Here is a 26,354-nt window from a genome sequence, read left to right on the forward strand (position 1 = left end):
TGCACACATTCATAAAAAAATTAAACCAAAATTTAAGCAAGAACCAACCCAATCAAGCATCAATCAAACACTTGCAACTTATTCAATTAAAAATAACTAAAGCAAACTTAATAAAATTACCAAAATAAAAAAGAGATGCAATGAAAACTAAGTAAAACAAGTAGGAAAGATGGCAAAAGCAAGATAAGAGAGGGGTGGAGCAAGGAAGAAGAAAAGTAGAGAGAAGAAGAGAAAAGAAGAGTTTGAAACAGGGGAGAAGTCCACGCGTGCGCGTGGTGCGGGCGAAAAAGAGAATCGACGCGTACGCGTGAGAAATGCGTATGCGTGAAAGAGGGAAAATGTGAAGTGACGCGCACGCGTGAGAGACGCGTACGCGTCGGTAGGCAAAATTGTAAAGATTGTGCGTTCGCACTATATGTGCTAACGCCGCGGACAGAGGCCGTTTACACAAGTGTGCCCACGCACAGGCTTGTGCCCACGCACAGAAAGGTAAAAATTTTTTTTTAACTTGGGGAAGGGTCATGTGTGCGTGCGCACACAGGTTCGTGCGCATGGACAGAAGCGATAAGAGAAGGGGTTCACGTGCACAAGCTGTGCTGGCGCTGCGAACAGAGGGCATAACCATTAATGTGCGTGCGCACAGGTTGGTGTGCACGCACAGGACGCAGAAAATAGAAGTTCTGTGTGCACGCACAGATGCCCTGTTTTCCAAAATTTTTTTTCTTTTAAATCTAAGGTATTAAACCTTAGCTCAACCAAAATTCAACCCCAAACATATAAACATCACAAAAAAAAAAACACGATCCATACCAAAATTAACCAACTAAACTCAAAAGTAAACTAATCCTAAGCTAACCAAGATAAAAAAAATTCAATAAAGTCAAAGTATAAACAAGGAGAAAGGGTAAGAAAGATGTTACCATGGTGGGGTGTCTCCCACCTAGCACTTCTATTTAGAGTCCTTAAGTTGGACTTTATTGAGAATCTCTAACAATGCTTGAGTCTCCAAACTTCCCAATTGAGTGCATCAAGCTTTGATGGAGTGCCCAACAAGCTATGAGCTCCCAAAATTACTTCCTATACAAGCAAAGTCAAGAAAACAACCAAAAAGCAAGATATTCAAATATTAAAATATTCACAAAAATAAACAAGTAACATATGCACAATCAACCAAAAATAAGCTATTTACAATATTCACATATGCACAATAGCCAATAATAACACCATTGCAACTCCCCGGCAACGGCGCCAAAAACTTGATGAAGAGAGAATTATGCCAATTTGGAATTCACAAATTAAATTCCGTTGCAAGTATAGTCCAAACCGGCAATGGATCCTCTCAATTAAATTTTAATATTTCTAATTCAAATTACCGAGAGTAATTAAATCTCGGGTCGTCTTCCCTAGGAGTTGCAATGAAATGTCCTATTATTGGCTATGAGATCGGGGGGGGGGGGTTTGGTTGCAAGAGGCAAGAAAATTAAAAGGCAAGAAACTAAATAGGCATGCAATGAATTAAATGAAAGCAATTAAAGCAACAAACATGGAAATTCAAATACTAAAGAGGACTCTTGGCAAGAAGTGGATAATCAAGGATTCCTATCCTAGTTATGGACCACAAACATGGTAATTGTGTGTGAATTAATCCCAATTAGTCAATCCTAACATCGAGGATTAGTCAAAAGGGCCTAATTGATCTCAACCCACAAGTCCTAGCTAACTCTATTCATGGGAGGCTTAGAGTTAGCGGGAACCAAATTAACTAACAATCCTCACACAATGTGGAATGGACATCTACAACTCAATTTCACCCAAACACCCAATTTCTCAACCAAGAGTGTGGAAAACTAGGCAAAAATCCAACCAAGCATTTTATCAAACACTTGGTGGGCATGAAAAGAAAGCATGATAAAATAGCAAGAAATAATAAATTCTATAACTACCAAAAGCAAGAAAATAACAATAACAATTAAAGAAAGCAACAATTAACATAAAAACATAAAATTGCATTAATTGTAATTAAAATAACAAGGAGTGTAAATACATAAAAGTAACAAAATTAAAAAATGACAAGATAAACTAAGAAAATTAAGACAAGAGAACAAGGAAATGTAGAAGAAACTAGATGAAAACAAGAATGAAAAACAGAAATTACAAAGAAAATTAAACTAAAAACCCTAATTCTAGAGAGAAGGGGGAGCTTCTCTCTCTAGAAAATGACCTACAACATGATAAAACCTAAACCTAATTACACTCCCCCTTCACATGGAAGGAGGGTCCCTTTGATATAGCACTCAATCAGCTTCAGGAAGTCCAAAACTGGGCTCTGAAGGCCCAAAAATCTCCCCAGCGATTTGCATTAAGTGAGTCATGCGCTAGAACTTGTGCGTACGCGCACTTGCTGATTTTCCTCCTGTTCTTGGGCACAGCCTGTGCATGGGCACATGTGCTGATTTTGACCTTTGTGCGTGGGCACAGAAGGTGTGCGTGGGCACAGGCTGAAATGGTTTTCTCCTTTGATTTCTTCATGTTTTCTTCCAATTCCATACTTTTCTTCCACTCTTATCAATCTATTCCAACCTATTCCACCTGAAATCACTCATTAAAACCTTCAAGACATCAAATGAAATGAAAGTGGGATAAAGTTGATTAAATTAAGCACAAAATAGCATGTTTTCACAACTAGGCTCAATTTAGGGAGAGAACACAAAAGTATGCTATTTGGATGAATAAATGTGGGTTTATGTGATGAAATCCACTCAAATCAAACCAAAATAAATCGTCAAATATGGATTCATCAAGGCCATTCCTCCAAAATCCACAAACAAGAGAACAAATCCTTTCTTTGCAGAAATAATGGACTTCCAAATATCAAAAAACTTCACGCTTCCCACACACTAAAACCATATGAGGGTTTTGGTTACCCCAAAATTTATGTTACTAAATTTGAATCTATGATGTTTTTGACTGGTGCTTCTGACCCAAGTTTATGCAGATCTTTCCTTTTTAAATGGTGCAACCTTATTGTGGTTTTCTTGTCTTCCTGCAGTTTGTCAACCACTTCGCAGCTTCAAAGATTTATGTTCATGACTTTGATTTCCTCAGCACCATCAAGCAGGGTCAACATGAGAGTTTGAAGGATTATATGATGCGATTCGCCAAAGTTGCAATGAAAATCCCCGATCTCAGCTCCGAATGCATCTTCACGCACTAAAAAGCGGTCTTTGCTCAGGACAATTACAGAAAACCATTGCAGTATCAAAGCCTAAAACATTGGCCGAGTTCATAGATAAAGCATTGGGACAAATAGAGATTGAGGAGTTACGAGAAGTGAGAAAAGCAGACAAATAAAGAACCCAAGCACCAAGAAGAGACGAAGATAGGCAGAGAAGATCAAATCAATCACAGAACTACAACAAGCATTTCAAGATGACACCAAAATTTGGTTCTTACACGAAGTTTAACATAAAAAGAGAAAACATAATAAAGGAAATCCTCCATACCAAGCTCATAAAACCACCTAGCAAGGCAAGAAGTTATCAAGACCAAAAGTACATAGATAAGAGTAAATACTATGTATTCCACCAGAAGTTTGGACATACAACCGACGAATGAATAGTAGCCAAGGACCTACTCGAAAGGCTGGCTATGGTGCGGACTTTATAACCCACAAACTAACCGGTAAGTGCACCAGGTCGTACCAAGTAGTACCTCAAGTGAATGAGGGTTGATCCCACGAGGATTGATGGACTAAGCAACAATGATTGCGTGATTTACTTAGTTAGACAAACAAAAAATGGTGTTTTGAGAGTTCAAAAGCATTAACAGTAAATTCAGAATATCAGAAAGCAAGCAGTAAATTGGTGTGAATAATATGGGAGAAAACAGTTAAGGTTTCAGAGATATCTATCTTTCGGATTGACTTTTCTTACTAACTATTTTAATCATTCAAGATTAAATTCATGGCAATCTATATGTTGCTAAACCCTAATTCCTTAGACATTTTTAGTCTCCTCTAACCTTCATCAACTACCAATTCCTTGGTCACTTAATTCTAATTAGAGGGTGAAGTTCAATTCTAGTTTATAAGCCACAGAAACCCTAATTACCCAACTATAAGAGGATTATATGTCACGTATCCCGTTAAGTCCAGATAATTAGAAATTTGGGAGAAATTATTTTCAAGCTGTTGTTCAAGTAAAGAGCTTTTCCAAGTTATACAAGAACTCAATTAGAACAAGGGTCATACTTCTGTTCCACTCAAATTCATAAGATAAAGAACGAGAATAATTCTTGAAATATAAATCAGTACTTGAATTAAAATAGAAAAATAATAGTATCAATCCATACAATAGACAGAGCTCCTAACCTTAACAGTGGAAGTTTAGTTGCTCATGGTTCAAAGAAAAAAACTAGGATTCAGTAAAACTGTAAATTGCAGAATGAGGTAAGAGAAGAGAAGAGAGGAGCCGAAGGGTTGATTCTTTTCCCTTTTTATATCTAATTCTAATTAACATAAATTATATTTCCTAAAACTAAATAATATCTTTTTCTATTTTTAAATGAATTACAGTTTAAATCAGAATTAAAATACTCGTGCAATCCTTGATTTGGCGCTGGGACCACTTGCTGAATAGGCGAACTGGCGCCTAACTTGGAGTGGAGCACGCCTAACTTGGATGTGGAGTGCGCCTAACAAGCTCCATTGTATTTATAGTAGTATGAGTTATCCTTCGTTACCGACCTTTTCCTAAATAGCTCGGTTTAATCTCCATAAAGGCCTAAGCAGGCCCAAAGTTGAGGACTATAGCCCCTCTAAAGGCGGCTAGCCAAAAAGATAAGGTGACCTCACCCACAAAGGATAAGATAAGATAACTAACTTATATCAAGGAAGGCCACTCCACACTACTATAAATACACTAGAGAACCTAGGTATAACTCATACTCTGATTCTACAAAAAACCTGCCTAAAGCACGTGCTAACTTAAGCATCGGAGTCTCTTGCAGGTACCACCACCCTCCAGTGACCAAGGATCAGCAGCACCTCATACACCAACAAGTCAGACATAGCCGCTCCACTTACATCAGGAGATCTCATCCGAGATCGACCTCCAGTTTCAGGTAACCCTCGGAACACTACGTAACCGATAGTTGATATCAACAGCCATAAGACAGGCATGCATCATGTGCATATTGTTTGAATTGCTTATTTGTGAGTTATTTGGGATTGCCTACATGATTATAATTTGCTACCTGTTATAATTGTTATCTGTATTACTTGAAAATTACCTGTATTTGCCTTGTTTGCTTATCGGTCTGTGCATATTCACCGAAGATGGAGGAACGGAGGAAGGATAGAAGGGTTTAGTGTTTAAGTCAAATTTTAGTTAAGTTTCGGAACCCTTAGAAGACCACCTCTTATGGTTTCTGTTTAATATCTTAAGATTATAATCTAAGTGTCGGCGTTCTAAGATTGACTCTGGCATTCCCAGGACCTTATATATTATGTGCGTGTCACCTTTACCATGCTGAGAACCCATAGTGTCTTGTTATTTTTAGATGCAGGTCGAGAGTCTCCTCGTTAGGCGTCTGGACTTCTGAAGCGGAGTAGTCTTTGGGTTTTACTTTGATGTACAGTTTTATATATATGTACTTAACTTTCTCTCTGAATTAACTTGTTTATTTTGTTCCTCTTAGAGGCTTAAGGAGAGTTAGGGTTTTATCTATGTATTTTAGGGTTTTTGGGATACGTATATATGTATGTAAATATTCCCCGGCCAGCCTTGGCTTCGCAAGATGAGTTAGGAGCTTGTTATTTTGTATCCTCTATTCCCAATTTTGTTATCTTTCACTTGTTAACTACAGCTTTCTTGGCAAGCAAGTTATCTCGTTTCCTGAGCGTTGCGCTTTTATTTTGCAATTTTGTTTCACCAGTTTTTCAAGGCTCCTAGTTAAATATCTCTTTCCCTGTTATTATATATATATATATATTTTACTTTTAGAGATCGTAATACCTTACTATCTCAGTCTTATGACTTAAGCATAAGATTAAGTGCGGTATGGTGTTACAGCAGTCGTGAACCAACAATCTACAAAATAAACAAATATATGTTGGAACATATATACAACAAATCAAACACAAGTGACGATAAAGAAACAAACCTGCATAAACTTTCTAATTCCTTCCGTACCAATTCGTCCAGCCAACCTCATATCACTGGCATATTGAGAAACCTTATCAGCAAGTTTAGTAATAGAAAACTACTCACTCCAAAGAGACAGAGGATTCACCCCCTCAATAAAACCATGAAGCCTTTTTTGCCTCTCAAAAACAGACCTACCGCCACCATCAGCATCCATTTCTTCTTTAAAAAGAATCTCTAGTGGCTTTCCTAATTTAATTCTTTTTCTTTTCGAAGAAGGAAGAGGTCGAGCGCTAGATTTCCAAATTCTCTTCTTCATTTCTCTCCATAGACTCCAAGATTTACATTGGTTTCGGGCACCAGTACAGGGGAATTTTTCAATCAATTCGTCTTCTAAATGAAAGGGATATTCAATTTCTAAAGACCAAACCTTTATAAACATGGATTTAAAACTCTTGAAAGAGGACTTATACAGCAAAAACACAAAACGGCTCGAGAAGCTACTAGGGTTGATCGACAAACCTTTTCTCACTCCCTTTGATTGAAACAATGAAAAGAAAATATTCAGAGATGAAGGAAACTCCAAAAAGGCCATTAAACACTCAAAAGCTCACATAAAAGCCCAGGAATTTAAGTGTAGTTGTGAGGGGGCACAGTTTAACTTCGTCAACACTTTACACTCAAACTCAAAAAAGGGGAACCTCAAATGAAGCTCAATCAAATAGGGGGTATATATATATATAAATATGCTCAGTCTCCCCTCATCTCACGAATCCTCTCTTCTTTACTACAAGGGAGTATTTCCACACCAATAGCAGAATCATCCTTAGCAAGCTTCATAGATTTAACTGATGCCAGGGCATCTTGGCCAGTTTCACTGACCTTTTCTTTACTATTTTTAGGTTAGTTTCATGCATTTCTTTAGGAAATAAGCTAGTTTTGGGTAGATATTCACTTATGCCTTGATTCAAGCATACATTGTGCATTTTACATAATTTCATGAGGATTTTACATAAGTTTAGTGACAAATATTATGTTGCATTACTCATGACTTGGACTAGAGCTTTGATGCACTTTATTGCTTGATTTCAGGACCAAAAGGAAGCAAGAAAATGGGAGGTAACTTGCAAGGATAATGAGAAAAGTGATTGCCAATAACACTCTCAAAAAGCCATCAATGCCCACGTTAGAGAGTCACGGTAACTAAGTTAACGTGAACTCTAACGTGGAGAAGAGAAGTTGAGCCAACGTTAGTGACACTTAACATTGTCACTAACGTTGGCAATTACTCATAAGTGGCCACGTTAGAAGCCACGTTAACTAGGTTAACGTGGCCTCTAACGTTAAGGGGGGGAAAAGAAGCCAACGTTAGTGACACTCAACATTGTCACTAACGTTGGCATATGGTGCAAAGTACCACATTAACTCCCACGTTAACTTGGTTAACGTGGGAACTAACGTAAGAGATGAAGAGTTGTTGACAACGTTAGTGACACTCAACATTGTCACTAACGTTGAAGCAACCACACAACCCCCAAGAGTCATGTTAACTTCCACGTTAACTTGATTAACGTGGAAGCTAACGATGAGGAATGTAGGATGAGCCAACGTTAGTGACACTCAACATTGTCACTAACATTAGGATGGCTAAGAATGGCCACGTTAGAAGCCAAGTTAACCTAGTTAACGTGGACTCTAACGTGAGACCTAGGGGCACATTGGAACGTTAGTGACAATGTTGAATGTCACTAACATTCTCGAAGGGTGGCAAAGGCCACGTTAGAAGCCACGTTAACCTAGTTAACGTGGGCTTTAACGTGAAGCAAGAAGGGGCACACTGGAACGTTAGTGACAATGTTGAGTGTCACTAACGTTCTCGAAGGTTAACAAGGCAACGTTAAAAGCCACGTTAACCTAGTTAACGTGGGCTTTAACGTGAGGCAAAGGGGTGCATTGGAACGTTAGTGACAATGTTAAGTGTCACTAACGTTCTCGAACTTATATTCTCACTAAATATTAACACCCCTAACATCCTGAACTAAAGTCTTTGCCCACTTCGCACTTTCTCTCTGCAAGTAAAGCCAAGCCCAAATAAAGAAAGGAACTGCTTCAAACTCAAGATCCAAAGGCCCAAGACTTGAAGAATCACACTAGAAGCTGAGAAGAGTAGTATATATAGGAGTAGCTTTGAATTGAGAAAGAAGTTCGGGAGGCTGGGAAAAAGAGAACTACTCTCTGTATTTTACTTTCTTTGCAATTTCTAGTTTTATGATGTATTCTCCATCTTTGTTTTCATTTTCAAGAGCTATGAACAACTAAACCCCTTTCATTGTGTTAGGGAGCTCTGTTGTAATTTGATGGATCAATACTAATTTTCATTATTCTTCTTCTATCTTTCCTCTTGATTTTACTTGAAAGCTTTCGATCTTCATCCAATTGAGTAGTTATCTTGGAAGAGAAGCTATTCAAACTTGGATCTCTTTTGAAACTTGAAAGAGGAATGAAGAGATCAAGCTAGAAATGCTTTCTCATGCTGGACCAAATTGGGTTTGGATGGGTATGTGACTATAACCCTCTCAACACTTGATTTGGGAAATGCATGTGGTATAATCAGTGACCATACTTCATCTCTTCTCATGAGCAATTGACCAAGGAATTGGCTATTGATCAAGATTTGAGAGATTGAATTGCAAGAAATTGTAATCCAATCACTTAAGATTGCCAAGGAGATCAATGAGTGCATTGATTGAGGAAGAGATGAAAATAAACTTGATCTGGAGAATTGCAACATCTCCTAAGCCCAATGAACTCCCCATCTCTGATCTTACCCATTCTCTTTAATTTCTGCCATTTACTTTTATGAGCAAATCCCCCATTCCCATTTACAATTCTGCAATTTATTTTCAGTCATTTACTTCCAGTCCTTTAATTCTAGCATTTACTTTTCTGTTATTTACATTCCCGCCATTTTATTTTCTACAACTCTCAACCCAAATTCTGGATTCGCTCAACTAGAACATTCTTCTAATTAAAGTTGCTTGATCAATCAATCCCTGTGGGATTCGACCTCACTCTATTGTGAGTTTTTACTTGACGACAAATTCGGTACATTTGTCGAAGGGAGATTTGTTGAGAGACAAGTTTTCCGTGCATCAAGTTTATGGCGCCGTTGCCGGGGATTGATTGTGCATCAACAATGATTAAATTGGAAGATCACTAGATTGAGCATTTTTATTTTGTGAATTTCATTTTCTGTTTGAGCGATTTACTTTTTGTTTTAGTTAAACTTCTTCCCTTCCCCCTCTACTGTTTTGTTTTCTTTGTTATTTTCAATTCTGTTTGCTAACCCACTAACTATTTGATATATTACATCACCCACAACTAATAGTAATTCTGACACAAATACTGTCTGCACCTATTTTCTTTACTTGTACTTGTTGGTTGTATGACAGGGAGAAGAAGCGGGGCTTCAACTTCCTTTGATTCTGAACCTGAGAGAACCTTCCTTAGACTAAGGAGGGAGGCAAAAGAAAAACGTGTAGTTGGTGCTAAAGAGGAGGAGGAACACTTTGAGGAATACTTTGAACCAAACATGGAAGAAAACATGGAAAATCATCATGAAGAAAGAGACTCACAACCATGGCAGAGGAGTTGGAGCAAATCATGCTGGGGAGGATAGAAGAGTTTTGGGCTCTTACATCAATCCAAACCCAGGCAATTGTGGAAGTAGCATCCAAAAGCCAACAATTCATGCCAACAACTTTGAACTTAAACCACAGCTCATCACCCTTGTTCAGAACAACTGTTCGTTTGGAGGAGGTGTTCAAGAAGACCCCAATCAACATTTGACCACCTTCCTGAGAATATGTGACACAGTGAAATCTAATGGTGTTCATCCTGACACCTATAGACTGCTCTTATTTCCTTTCTCACTCAGGGACAAGGCAGCCAAGTGGCTGAAATCCTTCCCAAGGTATAGCTTGACAACTTGGGAGGATGTGGTGAACAAATTCTTAGCAAGATTCTACCCTCCTCAACATATTAATAGGCTGAGAGCTGAGGTTCAAACTTTCAGGCAACAAGATGGTGAGACTCTATATGAATCATGGGAGAGGTTCAAGGACTTAAAAAGGAGGTGTCCACCTGACATGTTCAACGAATGGGTGCAGCTGCACATTTTCTATGAAGGTCTCTCTTATGAGTCAAAGAAGGCCGTAGACCATTCATCTGGAGGATCTTTGAACAAGAAAAAGACCATTGAGGAAGCCATAGATGTTATCGAAATAGTAGCAGAAAACGACTACTTCTATGCTTCCGAAAGAGGGAACACAAGAGGAGTGATGGAGCTAAACAATGTAGATGCTCTGTTGGCCCAAAACAAGCTCATTACCCAGCAGCTGGCTGACCTCACCAAGAAGATGGAGAGGAACCAAGTAGCAGCAATCTCATCTTCATCAACAATCCAAGAAGGAGTGAATGAAGAAGCAGAGGGGAGTCAGGAGCAAGCAACTACATTGGGAATTCACCAAGGAAAAACTATGATCCATACTCCAAGACTTACCACCCTGGATGGAGAAACCACCCAAACTTTGGGTGGGGAAGTGAGCAAGATCAAAACCAAGACCAGAGATGTTACAACTCCAACAACAATGCAGCTCACTAGCAATTCACCCAGAGGACATCTCAACACCCCCACAACAACACTTCTCCACACACTTATCAAAACCAAAATAGCACATCTGCTCCGAACCACTCATCAATTGATGACAAGCTCTCTAAGATTGAAGCCTTACTTGAAGGAATATGCCAAGAGATTCAAGAAAATAAGGTGTTCAAAGAGGAGGTGCGAGCCAATATTAAGAACCAGGGAGAGACCATTAGGAAGCTGGAATTCTAGGTGGGATATTTAGCTGAGAAGATTCCCAAACCTACAGATAGCTTCCCAAGTGACACAGAGAAAAACCCCAAAGGAGAAGCAAAGAAAGTAAGATGGGAAGATTGCAAAATGGTCACTACAAGTGATCAAGAGACTGAAGACAAGCAAGGCAAACTTCTCAAACAACCTGAAGACAACTCAATAAAGGAGGAGGATAGAGATCACAAAGAACCAGAAATGTCACAACAAGAGTTGTTGAAGCTCTATGCACCCTTTTCTCAACTGCTCAATGGTGCTGTAGGAAAGAGAATCTACTCAAGGTTCCTAGACTTGTTTGCATCTCTGCATGTAAACATACCATTCATCAAGGCAATTCAACAAATGCCTGCATTCATCAAATATATGAAGGAACTTCTTCCCAGGAAAAGCTCACTCAAAGGAGGCCAGACTATATTGATGAACAAGGAATGTAGTGCCCTTATTCAACCTGAGCTGCCTACAAAAAGAAGAGACCCATGGAGTTTTCACATCCCTTGTGCCATAGGTGAAACTATGTTCGATAGAGCACTATGTGATTTAGGGGCCAGCATCAACTTACTGCCCTTATCCCTAGTGAAGAGGCTGCAGATCAATGAGATAATGCCCACAGATGTCATTATCAGACTGGCTGACAAAACCCAAAAGCAAGCAATAGGAGTGGTGGAAAATGTGTTGCTAAAGGTTGGGAAGTACTTTCTCCCAACAGACTTTGTCATTCTGGACATGGAAGAAAGTCACACTCACCCAATCATATTGGGAAGACCATTCCTAGCTACAGCCAGAGCACTTATCGACGTAGAGAAAGGGGAGCTAATATTGAGAATCCATGATGAACGACTTAGCTTTAATGTCTTCAAACTCTCACAAGAAATAGATCAAGAGGACAAGGAACTAAGCACAGATGATAATGAGACAATGAAAGAAAAAAGAAGCACTGAAGCACAGCCAACTCATTCTGAGACCCCCTTAACTGACAAACAAGGAAAACAGCAATTGCTACAGCTCAAGGAAAAGTTAGAGGAACCCAAACCTCTAGAGGCAGGTGAAGACAGCATCACAACTCCTTGGAGAAAAGAGGTCACCAAGGGGAAGGCAACCTCAAAAGAAATAAAGAAGAAGGTACCAAGGAGATGGAGGAACAAAAAGATCCCTACGGAAGACTTCTCTCTAGGGGATAGAGTTGTCTCAGCTTACTTCCCAGATATTCCCCCTAATCTCCCTACTGTGCCATCTCACTATCAACAGAGTTCTTTCCCTGGAACATGTGGAGATCATTGATCCAACCAATGGATACAAGTCCACAGCAAGAGGGGAGGACTTTAAGCACTACCAACCACCATGATGAAGGAAAAACGTCAAGCTAGTGACGCTAAAGAAGCGCTTCATGGGAGGCAACCCATGTTTTATATGCTTTCAGATGATAATGAATAAGTCAATCTTTATGAGCTTCAATCCAAACTTGACAAACAATTGGTGAAAATCTTCTTATGCAGAATATAGTGAGGAACAAGTTTGGTGTTCAAAGCAAACCAAAATGCATGCTAGTCTTGGGAGCTTTGAACACAAAACCTCCATCACAGTGATCCAGATTAAGTTTGGTGTCACCTCATGGTGCCACCAAAATGCATATAAGGACCCACCAATAGTTAGTTAGTTAGTTGGAATTCATAAATAAACAATCAAATCCTTTCTTTCCTTTTATTCTAGCCGTAGAGTTTAAATTTTTTATGATATTAATTTCTTTATTTCAAATCTTTATAGGAAAGGAAAAGAAGCATGAAAAGGGATTGATTGGACAATTAAATGGGGGAGATTTTGCCACTTAATGAAGAGCACTACACACATGTCCCAAGAGAGAACGCATGGGGAAACGCGGCCATGCAACATTGGAGAAAGAAGACCCTTGAAGACCGAACCAATCACTCTCATTAAGTGATGATCCTTGTCTTTCCTTCATACACAACCCCATCCGTCCATCTAGTAAACATTCATGCAATCCACACCCTTCATTCACTCATGATTTCTTATATAAGTGAACCTTAGTGCATACTCACTCCTCACATTCAAATCCCCACTCTCCACACTTCTATTGGCACACTAAACCCTTCATCACACATTGCTTTAACCAACCCACTCTTCATCTATCCGACGCCTCAAACCCCCTCAAACAACAACTCAAGTCATGGCATCATCAAGCTCAAAGAGGCAAAAGAGGAAGGAACCTATGGAGAGTGCTCCTTTTGATGACAAGAGATTCAAGACTGCCTTTCATGAGCATGAATTTGAGCGGATAAGGGCCAGAAAGATATTGCCAGAGTTAATCTTCCAAATCAATGCCAATGAATCACCACAGATTTGGAGAAAAATCGAACAGAGGGGGTGGCAATTGCTCACCAGTCCAGAGGGGAAGATCAATGGAAACCTCATCAAAGAATTCTATGCAAATGCAGTTAGAGAGGATAAGACCAAAGCCCCAACATTCAAAAGCTATGTGAGAGGAAGGGAGGTGGACTTCAGCCCAAGTGCCATAACAAGAGCTCTTCACTTGAAATCACCTCATTTTGATGAGGAGAGTTATCAAGCAAGGATAAGTAGAAGCCCCGATAAGGATGAGCTCTCAGAGATAGCATCAGATATATGTGTTATAGCTGCTGACTGGGAGAGGTACTCAGATGGGAGACCAAGATTCATAAAAAGAGGAGACCTTCACCCTGAAGCCAAAGGGTGGTTTGAGCTTGTAAGGAGGTCCATCCTACCAGCCGCTAATAATTCAGAGGTTAACATCAATCGAGCCACTATGGTATAATGCTTAGTACAAGGTGGGGAAATCAAGGTGCATGAGCTCATTGCCGAAGGGATTCAAGAGTCAGCTGAGAAAGCTGACTCAGGTGCCAGACTTTGGTACCCCAGCACCATTCTTCGCTTGTGCAACAAGGCCAAGGTAATATTTGAGGACAGCAGCCCAGACTGGGTGAACCCAGGGAGGCCAGTCACACTCGAGCGAATGGTCTATACCACACCGGCTCAGCAACTAAGAAGGCCACATATAGAAAGGTAAAGGGCCCAGGAAGAAGCTCATCAAGAGGAATATCATCAGGAAGAATATCAATAAGAAGAGCATCATGACCCAGCCAACTTGAATATGACTCACCATCTAAGAGCCATTGAAGATTTGGGATAGAGACATATGGAAGGACAAGAGCAAATTCTGAACCGGCTGAGCCAACAGGAAGCATGGCAAAAACAACAAATGGAGCAGCAGCAGGAACAATACTCTCAGCTCACTCAAGCCATCAACCAAGTGAATGAGAGGCAAGAGATTCAAGAGAAGCACTTGCAAGAACTCAACCAGCGGCAGATAGCCCAAATAAAAACTTTCAATGAGTTCAGTGTACTCAATGAAGGAAGGCAACTACATAGGGAGGAGTTCTATGTAAACACCCAAGCCGAGTTGAACTACATGACCAGTAATATGCATCAGCTACACTATGCCATCCCTACATATGATGAGGTCCAAAAAGAATTTGTAGAACAAGAAGAGAGGAAAGTGAAACAGCAAAAGGAGACACTCAAGAAGAAGATGGAAGATAGTGGTTTCTGGAGGAAGCTGCTTGGAAAAGGCAAGGGAAGTGGAAGTACAAGCACTCAAAAGAGACACAATGAGGACAAACGAGGATGGGAGCATGGACATCCACATGAATGAAAGGTGGTGGAGTTTTTTTTAGTCCATCGTTTTCTATGCTTTAAATAAGGAAGATCTTGTATGAAATAGAACCTGCTTCCATGTTATGTTTAAACTTTTTTTTTTAAATTTTGTCTTTTAAGTTTTCCTTCTGAATAGGTCCATGATTTCTAGTTTAAATGTCACTGCATCATTCCCTTATTTACTTGTAAGCTTGTCCATTTTAAATCAAATTGAAGAAGAGAATGATTATGTTTTTAAAAGACCAGAGTAGAGTTCATATTGTGGAAATGCATTCATGAATCTTTGGGGTAGTCATAAGTTAGCTAAGTTGGTTCAACCACAAGGCTGGGATGACAATTATCTATCCTGAATACTTGACTTTGGATATACCCATGAGACTGAGCATATGACAAGATCCTAATAAGAGAAAAGGGAAAGAATAATGGAAGTGAAAAACAAAAGCAGAAGAGTAAGCAATAAGGCTAGGCATCAATGGTTTTAATCTTGAGGCAAGTGTCTGTGGTGCTCCTGTGTGAGGGATCTACTTGGATGAATAATCTCTTAGGGGTGCCTTATCACTTGGTAACTTGGGTTAACTAACTCGGGATTATTAGCTGAAAGTCCACTATCAAGAGTAACCCTCACTACAGAACACTTAGTAACCCAAAGAGGTGCTGGACACCAAGGTCTCAAGAAAAGAAAATAAATAAACTAAATGCATGTAGTGTGCATGTATGGGGGATAGGCTTGAGGGAGTAAGTCCTTAGGGGTGTCTCAACACCTAGCACCTTGAACCAACTGGTTCGGGAGTGTTGGCTGAAAGCTTATCTTAAAGAGTTGCCCCCTTACAGAGCACTTAGCCTAAATAACACAAACAACCCTTGAAATAACAATAAAAGGATCAATGAATAAAGGTCTCATAGGATATAAACAAAGTGGGTGTTTTAGGACATGATAAAAGTCTGAAAGCCAGTAATGGAATGAACTTAAGTTGCTATGCATGAAACCACCATAAAATCAGTAACATAACTTCCACAAGAATGACTCATTCCTCTGGATATTCCATTCATCATTCTCTTGTTCCAGTACTTTCTTAGGGACAAGCAAGCTTTAAGTTTGGTGTTGTGATGCCAGGGCATCTTGGCCAGTTTCACTGACCTTTTCTTTACTGTTTTTAGGTTAGTTTCATGCATTTCTTTAGGAAATAAGCTAGTTTTGGGTAGATATTCACTTATGCCTTGATTCAAGCATACATTGTGCATTTTACATAATTTCATGAGGATTTTGCATAAGTTTAGTGACAAATATTATGTTGCATTACTCATGACTTGGACTAGAGCTTTGATGCACTTTATTGCTTGATTTCAGGACCAAAAGGAAGCAAGAAAAAGGGAGGTAACTTGCAAGGATAATGAGAAAAGTGATTGCCAATAACACTCTCAAAAAGCCATCAATGCCCACGTTAGAGAGTCACGGTAACTAAGTTAACGTGAACTCTAACGTGGAGAAGAGAAGTTGAGCCAACGTTAGTGACACTTAACATTGTCACTAACGTTGGCAATTACTCATAAGTGGCCACGTTAGAAGCCACGTTAACCTAGTTAACGTGGCCTCTAACGTTAAGGGGGGGGGGAAAGAAGCCAACCTTAGTGACACTTAACATTGTCACTAACGTTGGCCTATGGGGCAAAGTACCACGTTAACTCCCACGTTAACTTGGTTAACGTGGGAACTAACGTAAGAGATGAAGAGTTGTCGACAACGTTAGTGACACTCAACATTGTCACTAACGTTGAAGCAACCACACAACCCCCAAGAGTCACGTTAACTTCCACATTAACTTGGTTAACGTGGAAGCTAACGATGAGGAATGAAGGATAAGCCAACGTTAGTGACACTCAACATTGTCACTAACGTTGGGATGGCTAAAAATGGCCACGTTAGAAGCCAAGTTAACCTAGTTAACGTGGACTCTAACGTGAGACCTAGGGGCACATTGGAACGTTAGTGACAATGTTGAATCTCACTAGCGTTCTCGAAGGGTGGCAAAGGCCACGTTAGAAGCCACGTTAACATAGTTAACGTGGGCTTTAACGTGAAGCAAGAAGGGGCACACTGGAACGTTAGTGAGAATGTTGAGTGTCACTAACGTTCTCGAAGGTTAACAAGGCAACGTCAAAAGCCACGTTAACTAGGTTAACGTGGGCTTTAACGTGAGGCAAAGGGGTGCATTGGAACGTTAGTGATAATGTTAAGTGTCACTAACGTTCTCGAACTTATATTCTCACTAAATATTAACACCCCTAACGTCCTGAACTAAAGTCTTTGCCCACTTCGCACTTTCTCTCTGCAAGTAAAGCCAAGCCCAAATAAAGAAAGGAAATGCTTCAAACTCAAGATCCAAAGGCCCAAGACTTGAAGAATCACACTAGAAACTGAGAAGAGTAGTATATATAGGAGTAGCTTTGAATTGAGAAAGAAGTTCGGGAGGCTGGGAAAAAGAGAACCACTTTCTGTATTTTACTTTCTTTGCAATTTCTAGTTTTATGATGTATTCTCCATCTTTGTTTTCATTTTCAAGAGCTATGAACAACTAAACCCCTTTCATTGGGTTAGGGAGCTCTATTGTAATTTGATGGATCAATACTATTTTTATTATTCTTCTTCTATCTTTCCTCTTGATTTTACTTGAAAGCTTTCGATCTTCATCCACTTGAGTAATTATCTTGGAAGAGAAGCTATTCAAACTTGGATCTCTTTTGAACCTTGAAAGAGGAATGAAGAGATCAAGCTAGAAATGCTTTCTCATGCTGGACCAAATTGGATTTGGATGGGTATGTGACTATAACCCTCTCAACACTTGATTTGGAAAATGCATGTGGTATAATCAGTGATCATACTTCATCTCTTCTCATGAGCAATTGACCAAGGAATTGGCTATTGATCAAGATTTGAGAGGTTGAATTGCAAGAAATTGTAATCCAATCACTTAAGATTGCCAAGGAGATCAACGAGTGCATTGATTGAGGAAGAGATGAAAAAAAACTTGATCCGGAGAATTGCAACATCTCCTAAGCCCAATGAACTCCCCATCTCTGATCTTACCCATTCTCTTTAATTTCTGCCATTTACTTTTATGAGCAAATCCCCCATTCCCATTTACAATTCTGCAATTTATTTTCAGTCATTTACTTCCAGTCCTTTAATTCTAGCATTTACTTTTCTGTTATTTACATTCCCGCCATTTTATTTTCTGCAACTCTCAACCCAAATTCTGGATTCGCTCAACTAGAACATTCTTCTAATTAAAGTTGCTTGATCAATCAATCCCTGTGGGATTTGACCTCACTCTATTGTGAGTTTTTACTTGACGACAAATTCGGTACACTTGCCGAAGGGAGATTTGTTGAGAGACAAGTTTTCCGTGCATCATTAACCTCATGCAAAGATTTAGTATCACAATACGCAGAGGCGCGATGCTTCACATCAACATGCACCCAATTATAAATGTTCTCGTTTTTTATTACCTCCACCACTTTCTCCTTTTCCCTAGCCAATGCTGAAACAAAAATGAAGAAAAAGACAAGTGACACTAACCTTTTGACGTCATGACTCTTTCAACACCCAAGCAAGAAGTCCAGAATAAGAATCGTGTCTTTTTCCAAGATTGAAACAGCAATAAAGCAAATGAACCCACTACATGATGCCCCACTAATTTAGTGTTTGATATGAAAAAACTGTTCTCTTCCCATGAATAATGAACGGCGGTAATTTTCGCTTGAGAAAATCACAGGAATTTATTACAACACAGTCAACGAGGTTACAATTATTACAAAATTAAAAATCCAAGCTTGCCAAAACAACGCTCGTTGAGCTTGGGGGCTAACGATATATTGCTACCTCAAACCGAGGTATAGCTACTTAACAAAAGCTCAACTTGCTAATATAAGTTCGGTAAGTCAAGCTTGGGGGCTGTGTTCCGTATAAACCAGGTTATACCTCGGACTAAGCAAGTAAATTCAAAAATAATAACCGTCCACCGTAACAAACCTCCTCCCCATATCTTGAGCGAATCCTTAGATCTCGAAAACAGCCACCAAAGCCACCTAGAATGACTATAAATACTATTCTCAGCAGAAGATTTGAGGGACACCAAAAAAAGAAGAACACATAAGAGATTCAAAATACTTATTTCTTAATACTCTGAGAGATATCATACTGACTTGGGCGTTGGAGTCTTTTTTGTAGGTTCCACGATTGCATTCCAGCTCCAAGGATTATCCGAGTTTACTACATTGAAGGTAGCATTATCCCCTTAGGTGACGAGCTATAACTCGAAGCATCCTCGGCAGGAGCATTCTTGATAGGAACATAACTTAAATGTTATTTAAAAAATTAAGAAATTCATCGTTCAGATAAATAAATATAAATATTACTAAACAATAAAAATAAGCATGACTAAAACATTTTATTAAGTCAAATAGGTTTGTTCATTTAGATAAATTATATTTTCACTCGCTTTTAAGGTACTAAAAATTATTTATATTTCACTTCAAGAATATCGACTTTTACTAACAGTTTTATCGACAACTAGTACTACAAATTTTTTATATTTACTACAAGAAGATCAATTATTATCGACGACTAAAGTGTCGATAATCAATTTTATCGACGGTTAACATCGTCAGTAAAAATCAAATAATAATAGCAGTGCTAATGTCATCAGTAATAAAAGTGTTGTCAAAATAAATAAAAAAATAAATTAAATTTATTAACGTTTTAGCTATTGGTAATTATGTTTTTTGTTTTTTTATTTCCTATTATTCACCTTAACAATATATATTAATTACATTTTTAAGTATCTGTTATATCAACGGAATATTTAAATCAATTATAAAATAAAATAATAATACTAAAAACTATTTGAAACTTAACAAATAATAAGTGTACACGTTTATTCAAAATTCAAAACAATGAAATTAAATAAATACAATAGAGTTACCAAAAATGATAAGCACAATCAAATTATCTAGCTACTATACTACATGTAATCCTCGAAGAGAAACCGCATCGTCATCATCATCATTATCATCATTATCATTATCATCATCATCATCCTCGTGGTCATCATCTTGTTGCTCGGGATCATTGGTGATGTATCTAGGTCGTGATCACGACAGAGGCTGTGCAAGAGGTGGAGGTGGAAGAGGCATGACCGGAGCACCACTAGATGAGCTACTTTGCATCTAGTGCATAAAGGTGTACATCTGACTCAATGCATTCTTCCACCCAGAGAACTCCGTGGTCTGGAGATGGGAGATATCTACTCATACTTTTTATGAGCCCGCCTCTGCTCTTTCTGTTCTTGGATTCCTGCTGGTAGCATGCCTCCAAGTTCTACGTGTCTCGTCATGTGCTGCTCCAACTATTGTGTTATCTCCCTACTGAGAATAGTAACTTGCTCCCTAATATCTGTCGGTCTACTAGCAATGGATAGGTCATTAGCATTAGAGAAATATGGAGTAGTGCTAGTAAAGACACGTCTGACCCAATACACTCTCCCTCGCTTGTATCCATCTACCACTTGCGTCCACAAAATCATCCTCTAAAAATAGCAAGTTTTGGGCCTCAGTGATCTGAGTCACACGATTGTCCTTAACTTTTACCAACATCTCCTCAAAGAGGTGATGAATATACGCTTGGCAAGTTTTTGCATTTATATATAATTTTTTAATACAATTTTAAGATTGAAAAAACAAACAGTGGTCTCGTTAGAGCGTATATGTCGACCTACTTGGAGTGGTCCTCCTTGCTGTTGTCATGTTATGGGTCCCTTGTAATGGCTCGCTATGAGAGAGTCGGCGACCCAACTTGCCCGCTTGTCAATATAAGAAACTTGAATTATATAAATCAAATGATGACTAACACAATTAATTCACTTAGCTTGAAATCATGATATATTAATATGTACCATTTTCTTGGTCGTTGCAACATATGTGGTGGATCTGCCGGTATGCAAGGATCCTTTGATGCTAAATGCTCAACTAGGTCGTGCCCTAACTCTCATGGCCCAATAATCCTCTATTTCCCAGTACTCCTTAAGTTGCACAAGGATATCATAGGGATCTAATTAATCTGTCAGACCTCCCTTGTTGTGCATGTTTGCAAGCATCTTCCAGATGAGCTTGGTGGTTCTCGCTCGCCAAGCATTGTATATCTTCTGTTTCTCCCCAATGAGAAACCAGAAATGTTGTTGGAGCAGACAACACCAGTACATTATGTTGTTTTAAATGACATAGTAATATAATTTGAAGTTATAAATAAAAAACACTTAGTTACCTTAAACAAGTCCCATCAGAGGTTGTGAATGTAATTTGGAACTATGTTAGATTTGGATTTGAACCACCAATAATGGCTTTTGAATACCCAAGTAATCCCCTCGATTGTATGGTGTAGAGGATCCCAACTATTATAAACAAATAAAAAAAGTATTGAGTGACACATACATACATTAAGGGTGTTCAATTTATGGTTTGGTTTGATTTGATTTTTAGAGAAAATATCATCTGATCCAATCATACAAAAATTAAGTAGTTTGGTTTGGTTCAGTTTTTTATCTGAGGCCAATCAAACCAAATGTAATTGAATTGGTTTAGTTTGATTTTTTGGTTTTAAACTAATACAACAAAACTAATTTGTTCTAGTTATATAAAGTATAGCAATAACCTGTCTTATGCTAATAAAATACTAACAGAAGTAAAAAACTTAATTTCAAGGTATCAAACTAATCATCGAATCGTTCTAGTTATTAGTTTATTAATTTAGAAATTTAATCGATTCAACCGTGATTCAACCAAAATAATTGAATTATATTTAAATAATATATAAAATTATAAATAAATACACAAAAAACATAAATATATGCTAATATAAATTTTAAAAATACATAAATTAAAATATAAATATATAAATTACAAATAAACAAACAAAAATTATAAATATATTCTAATATAAATTTAAAAATATATAAATTAAATGTATAATACTAATTAAAGTCTCATAATCTCTTATAAACAATATTTTAAAAATTAAACTAGACATTAAATCATTGAAAAACTATCATTTCAAAGATTTAAAAATTCAGTTTATTTAATTGGTAATCAACTAAATTATACTAAAATAAACAAAAAATAATTAAATATTTATCAATTAATATTAAGAACAACAACAACAGCAGCAGCAGCAATAACAGCAGCAATAACAACAGCAACAACAATAACAATAATAGATATTTTTTTGAAGAAAACATAAGCACATAACATATGATATTATATACTTTTTTATTATTTAATAATGTTGAAGTTTTCTCGGTAACTAATATATAAATGTTCTTCAGTTTTAGTGTTTAAATTAATAATTTTCTTTTTTATTTTGTCTTAAAATTTATTAAGTAATAAAATATATTCTTTTCTTTATTCAAGAAATGATAAAATGTCTGTTATTTTGTACTGTGATTCTCCATGTGGCTTCTTGCAATGAAGAAAAGGTGAAAAAAATTCAATGGCAGAGCGGCAAGGACGATGGCAGGACGGGCTGCGCTAGGGAAGGGAAGGTGAGACAATGGTTGAGAGATACAGCGGTTACTACGAGAAAAAAGATGGAAATGAATCGCTGAACCAAGAGCTAGGTCTTCTGGTTTTAAAAGAAGAAGAACGAAGGAGATAAAATTTACTGACTTAGAGATTTAGATTTCTCTTCCCCGTATTTCTTTCTTCCCTCACACTAAAACATTGAAAACTGTGAAACAGACAAAGTTTAGGTGAATTTTTAAAAACTGGCCAATTTTCGATTCGAGTCAACTGACAGTTTTCAGCCAATTTTTTTATTCTTGTTCGATTTTTCTATTGGTCGGTTTTCTAGTTAATTCAAACCATTTTCTTTAATAATTTCTTATTTGACTGACCAATTTGAACAAATTTTCAGAACCTGATTAAATTTCACAAGTTACAACCAATCATATAACACAATTATTAAAAATTTCAACAATTCAAAAACACAATATTTGATTTAAACTTGCATGAGGACGTGTGCAAATGCATATGATCAAAGTTGCCTCAAATCTCCAAATGAAAAAAAGGACCAAAATATAGCCAAAACATCTTGTATAAAAATGTACCTGTTGTATTAATAATTAATGTTTGAATAAAAGCAAAAAAAAAAAAATATGACCATCTTAAATAACATTATATTTTACTAAATGTAATATAAATAGGATCGTAAGTATTTTTTATAATTCAATATTATAAAATAGCTCAAAATTTTCAAAGTAACAACTCATTTGTTCAGAGAACAATTGTCTACAATAATTTAATACAAACTTATTAACCATATAAATAGAGAGTTAATTCATTGTTTCTATTAATGATTACTATCGACACATATCAGTTGTTTGTCAATTCACAACATACTCAAAATACATTGACATCGTGTCTTCATTCCCAAATAGCCAAAATCTTGATGGACTAAAATTAGTAAGTGCACCAAATCGCTCCAAGTAATACTATGGCAAGTGGATATTGTTCTCACAAAGATTAAAGGATTGAGCAAGTAACTTCTAATCAAATCTCTGATGCTAGGGCATCTTGGCTAGTTTCACAAGCCATTTTAGTTTGTTTTAGGGTAGTTTCATGCATTTCTTAGGCAATAAGTAAGTAATTGGATGAGAATTTCATGCATGCCTTGATTCAATCAAATATTGTTAATTTTGTGTATTTTCATGAGATTTATGCTAGATTTATTGTTTATTATGAATGATGCAAAATCTTGTAAATTTAGCAAAGCTTTGATACATGTGTTTGGTTGATGATAGGTGAAAAAAAGCAGAGGAAGAGCAATGAAAGGGGGGAAGGTAACATTCTGCAAGAATCTGGTGCCAATGTTGGAGGGAACATTACCTCCAATGTTTCTCAATACAGTTTGCTTTCTGGAAATTGGAAAAACTAGCTGCGACACACACGCGTGGGTGATGCGTACGCATGAGCGTGGAAATTCGACCATCCATGCGTACGCGTGGTGACACACACGGGTGGAAAGGCCAACGTTGGAAGGAACGTTGCCAAGCCAACGCTGAGTCCAACGTTTGTGATAAGTATTAAAAAACTGGAGTTGGGAATTTTGTAGTGACGCGTACGCGTCATATGCATTTTTCTCCAACCTCGCGCACGCGTGTGTGACGCGTACGCGTGAAATGGCAAAAATCGACCATTCATGCGTACGCGTGACCAGGTGAACTTTAGTACCCCAACATTGAGTCAAACGTTGATCAAAACACCCAAAATCCATTTTTTCTAAGAGAACGTTTGACCCAACATTTGCTTAAAAATGTTGACCCCAACGTTGATAGCAGAACTATGAAATTGAGCATCTCTCTCCTCTACATCACCGAGATCCACTTCAATCTGCTTCAATCAAGGCCAAGGCCCACATCCAAGTACTGGAAGATTTAATTGAAGATGAGAAGAAGAGTATAAATAGAAGAGTTGTTGAAGATTCAATCTACTAGTCATTTTCTCTGCACTTTTCTTTTAGTTTTATGTACTTTCTTTTCTTTTCTTTTTCTGTTTAAGCTTTTTTGGCAGACTGGGATCTAGATCTAGAATTAGACTCTACAATAATTTCTTTTATGCTTTCTGCACTTCTCTGTATTTTTCTTTTAGTTTGATTTGAATTGAGCTATGAACAACTAAACCCATCTTCATTGGGTTAAGGAACTCTGTTGTAATTCAATGGATCATTACTAGTTTTCATTCATCTTCTTCTTTCTTTTCTCTTGATTTTTCTAGAAAGCTTTCGATCTTCATCCAATTGGGTAGTTGTCTTGGAAGAGAAGCTATCCATAATTGGATCTCCTCTGAACCTTGGAAGAGGAATGAGGAGATCATGCTAGAAATGCTTTCTCATGTTGGACCGGATTGGGGTTTGGATGGATATTGTGACATTTAATCCTACTAATACTTTGATTTGGGAATACATGTGGTATAATCAGTGACCATACTTCATCTCTTCCTATGAGCAATTAAATCAAGGAATTGGGCAATTGTTCAAGCATAGAGAGATTGAATTGCCAAGGAATTAGAATTCAGTCACCTAAGATTGCCAAGGAGATCAATGATTGCATTGGTTGAGGAAGAGATGAAAATAAACTTGATCCGGAGGATTATAACATCTCCTAACCCCAATGAGATTTCTCACTTCTGATCTTACCCATTCTCTAAATTCTGCTGTTACATTGATGTTTAACAACCCCCATTCCCTTTTAATTTCTTGCAATTTAAGCTTCTGCACTTTAATTCCCTGTAATTTCTCTTCTGCAATTTAATTTCTGTTAATTACATTCAGTTATTTACATTTCTTGCTCTTTAAGTTTCCTGCCGTTTACTTTTTCTGCAACTCTCAATTCAAATTTGGATTAGTTTAACTAGAACACTCCTCCAATTAAAGTTGATCAACCAATCAATCCCTGTGGGATTTGACCTCACTCTACTATGAGTTTTTACTTGACGACAATCCAGTGCACTTGCCGGTGAAGATTTGTTGAGAGACAAATTTTTGTGCATCAAGTTTATGGCGACGTTGCCGGGGATTGGTTTTGTATTAACAATGATTAAATTGGAGGATAACTAGATTGAACACTTGTCTTTTCTTTTGATCAGTTTTAATTTTAGTAGTTACTGTTACTTTTTGCAATTTTAATTTGTTTTTCCTTGTTGATTTACTTGTTAGCACACTAATCACTAGTTGTTTGTGATATTGCCTCACTAAGAATCCCTCATTTATGACAATGGAGATTCCAATTTCTTTTGGTGATTATTGTTTGAGACAGAGCTTTTTGCAGGAAAGAAAGGAGCATCCATCATACTTTAGTCAATCAAATTTCATGGGAAACTTTCCACCACCACAGAATGATTCACCTTATTATGCTCATGGTGGGTGGGAGTATCAAGAACATGAAACAGAGTACTTTCCAGAGCCACAAAATGGACCATATTTTGGTGAAATCGATCACTACTCAAGTTGTGCCTAGGAAGATCAAAATCAAAGATTTCACTCATTCATACCCCATTCATCAAGAGCCATCACCTCTCAATTATCCAACCTCACCTCCAAGTTTTACATGTCTAAATTCTTCATCACTTGAGTATGCCTCAACACAAAATTCCGTCTCAAATCTATACGATTCATTTCACTGATAAACCCCACTTTTAGGATTTATCTTATGCTTAATTGAGTGGATTTTATCCATTATTCTCACACTTATTCATAGAATTCGCATGTTTTACATTTTCCTTCCATATTTTGTACTATGATTAAAAACATGCTTCTTTGGCCTTAAATTTACTAATTTTAATCCTCTCTTATTACAATTCGATGCCGTGATATGTTTGTTGTGTTCTCAGGATTTATAGGATAGGAATGGCTTAGAGGATGGAAAGGAAGCATGTAAAAGTGGAAGGAATACAAGAAATTGAAGGAATTGCTAAGCTATCAATTCTGACCTCTTCGTACTAAATCGATCATAACTTGAGCTATAGAGGTCCAAATGAGGTGGTTT

The 26,354-nt window shown here is 37.6% G+C and overlaps 1 non-coding gene across 1 annotated transcript; it reads right to left on the reverse strand.

Moving 5' to 3' along the window:
* Window positions 1-10,189: 10,189 nt before the first annotated feature.
* LOC112780829 (small nucleolar RNA R71) lies at window positions 10,190-10,293 on the reverse strand. Its single transcript, XR_003191641.1, has one exon. It is a non-coding gene; the product is annotated as a small nucleolar RNA R71 (small nucleolar RNA).
* Window positions 10,294-26,354: the final 16,061 nt, after the last annotated feature.

Source organism: Arachis hypogaea, chromosome 19, assembly GCF_003086295.3.
Source record: "Arachis hypogaea cultivar Tifrunner chromosome 19, arahy.Tifrunner.gnm2.J5K5, whole genome shotgun sequence".
Classification (NCBI taxonomy): domain Eukaryota; kingdom Viridiplantae; phylum Streptophyta; class Magnoliopsida; order Fabales; family Fabaceae; genus Arachis; species Arachis hypogaea.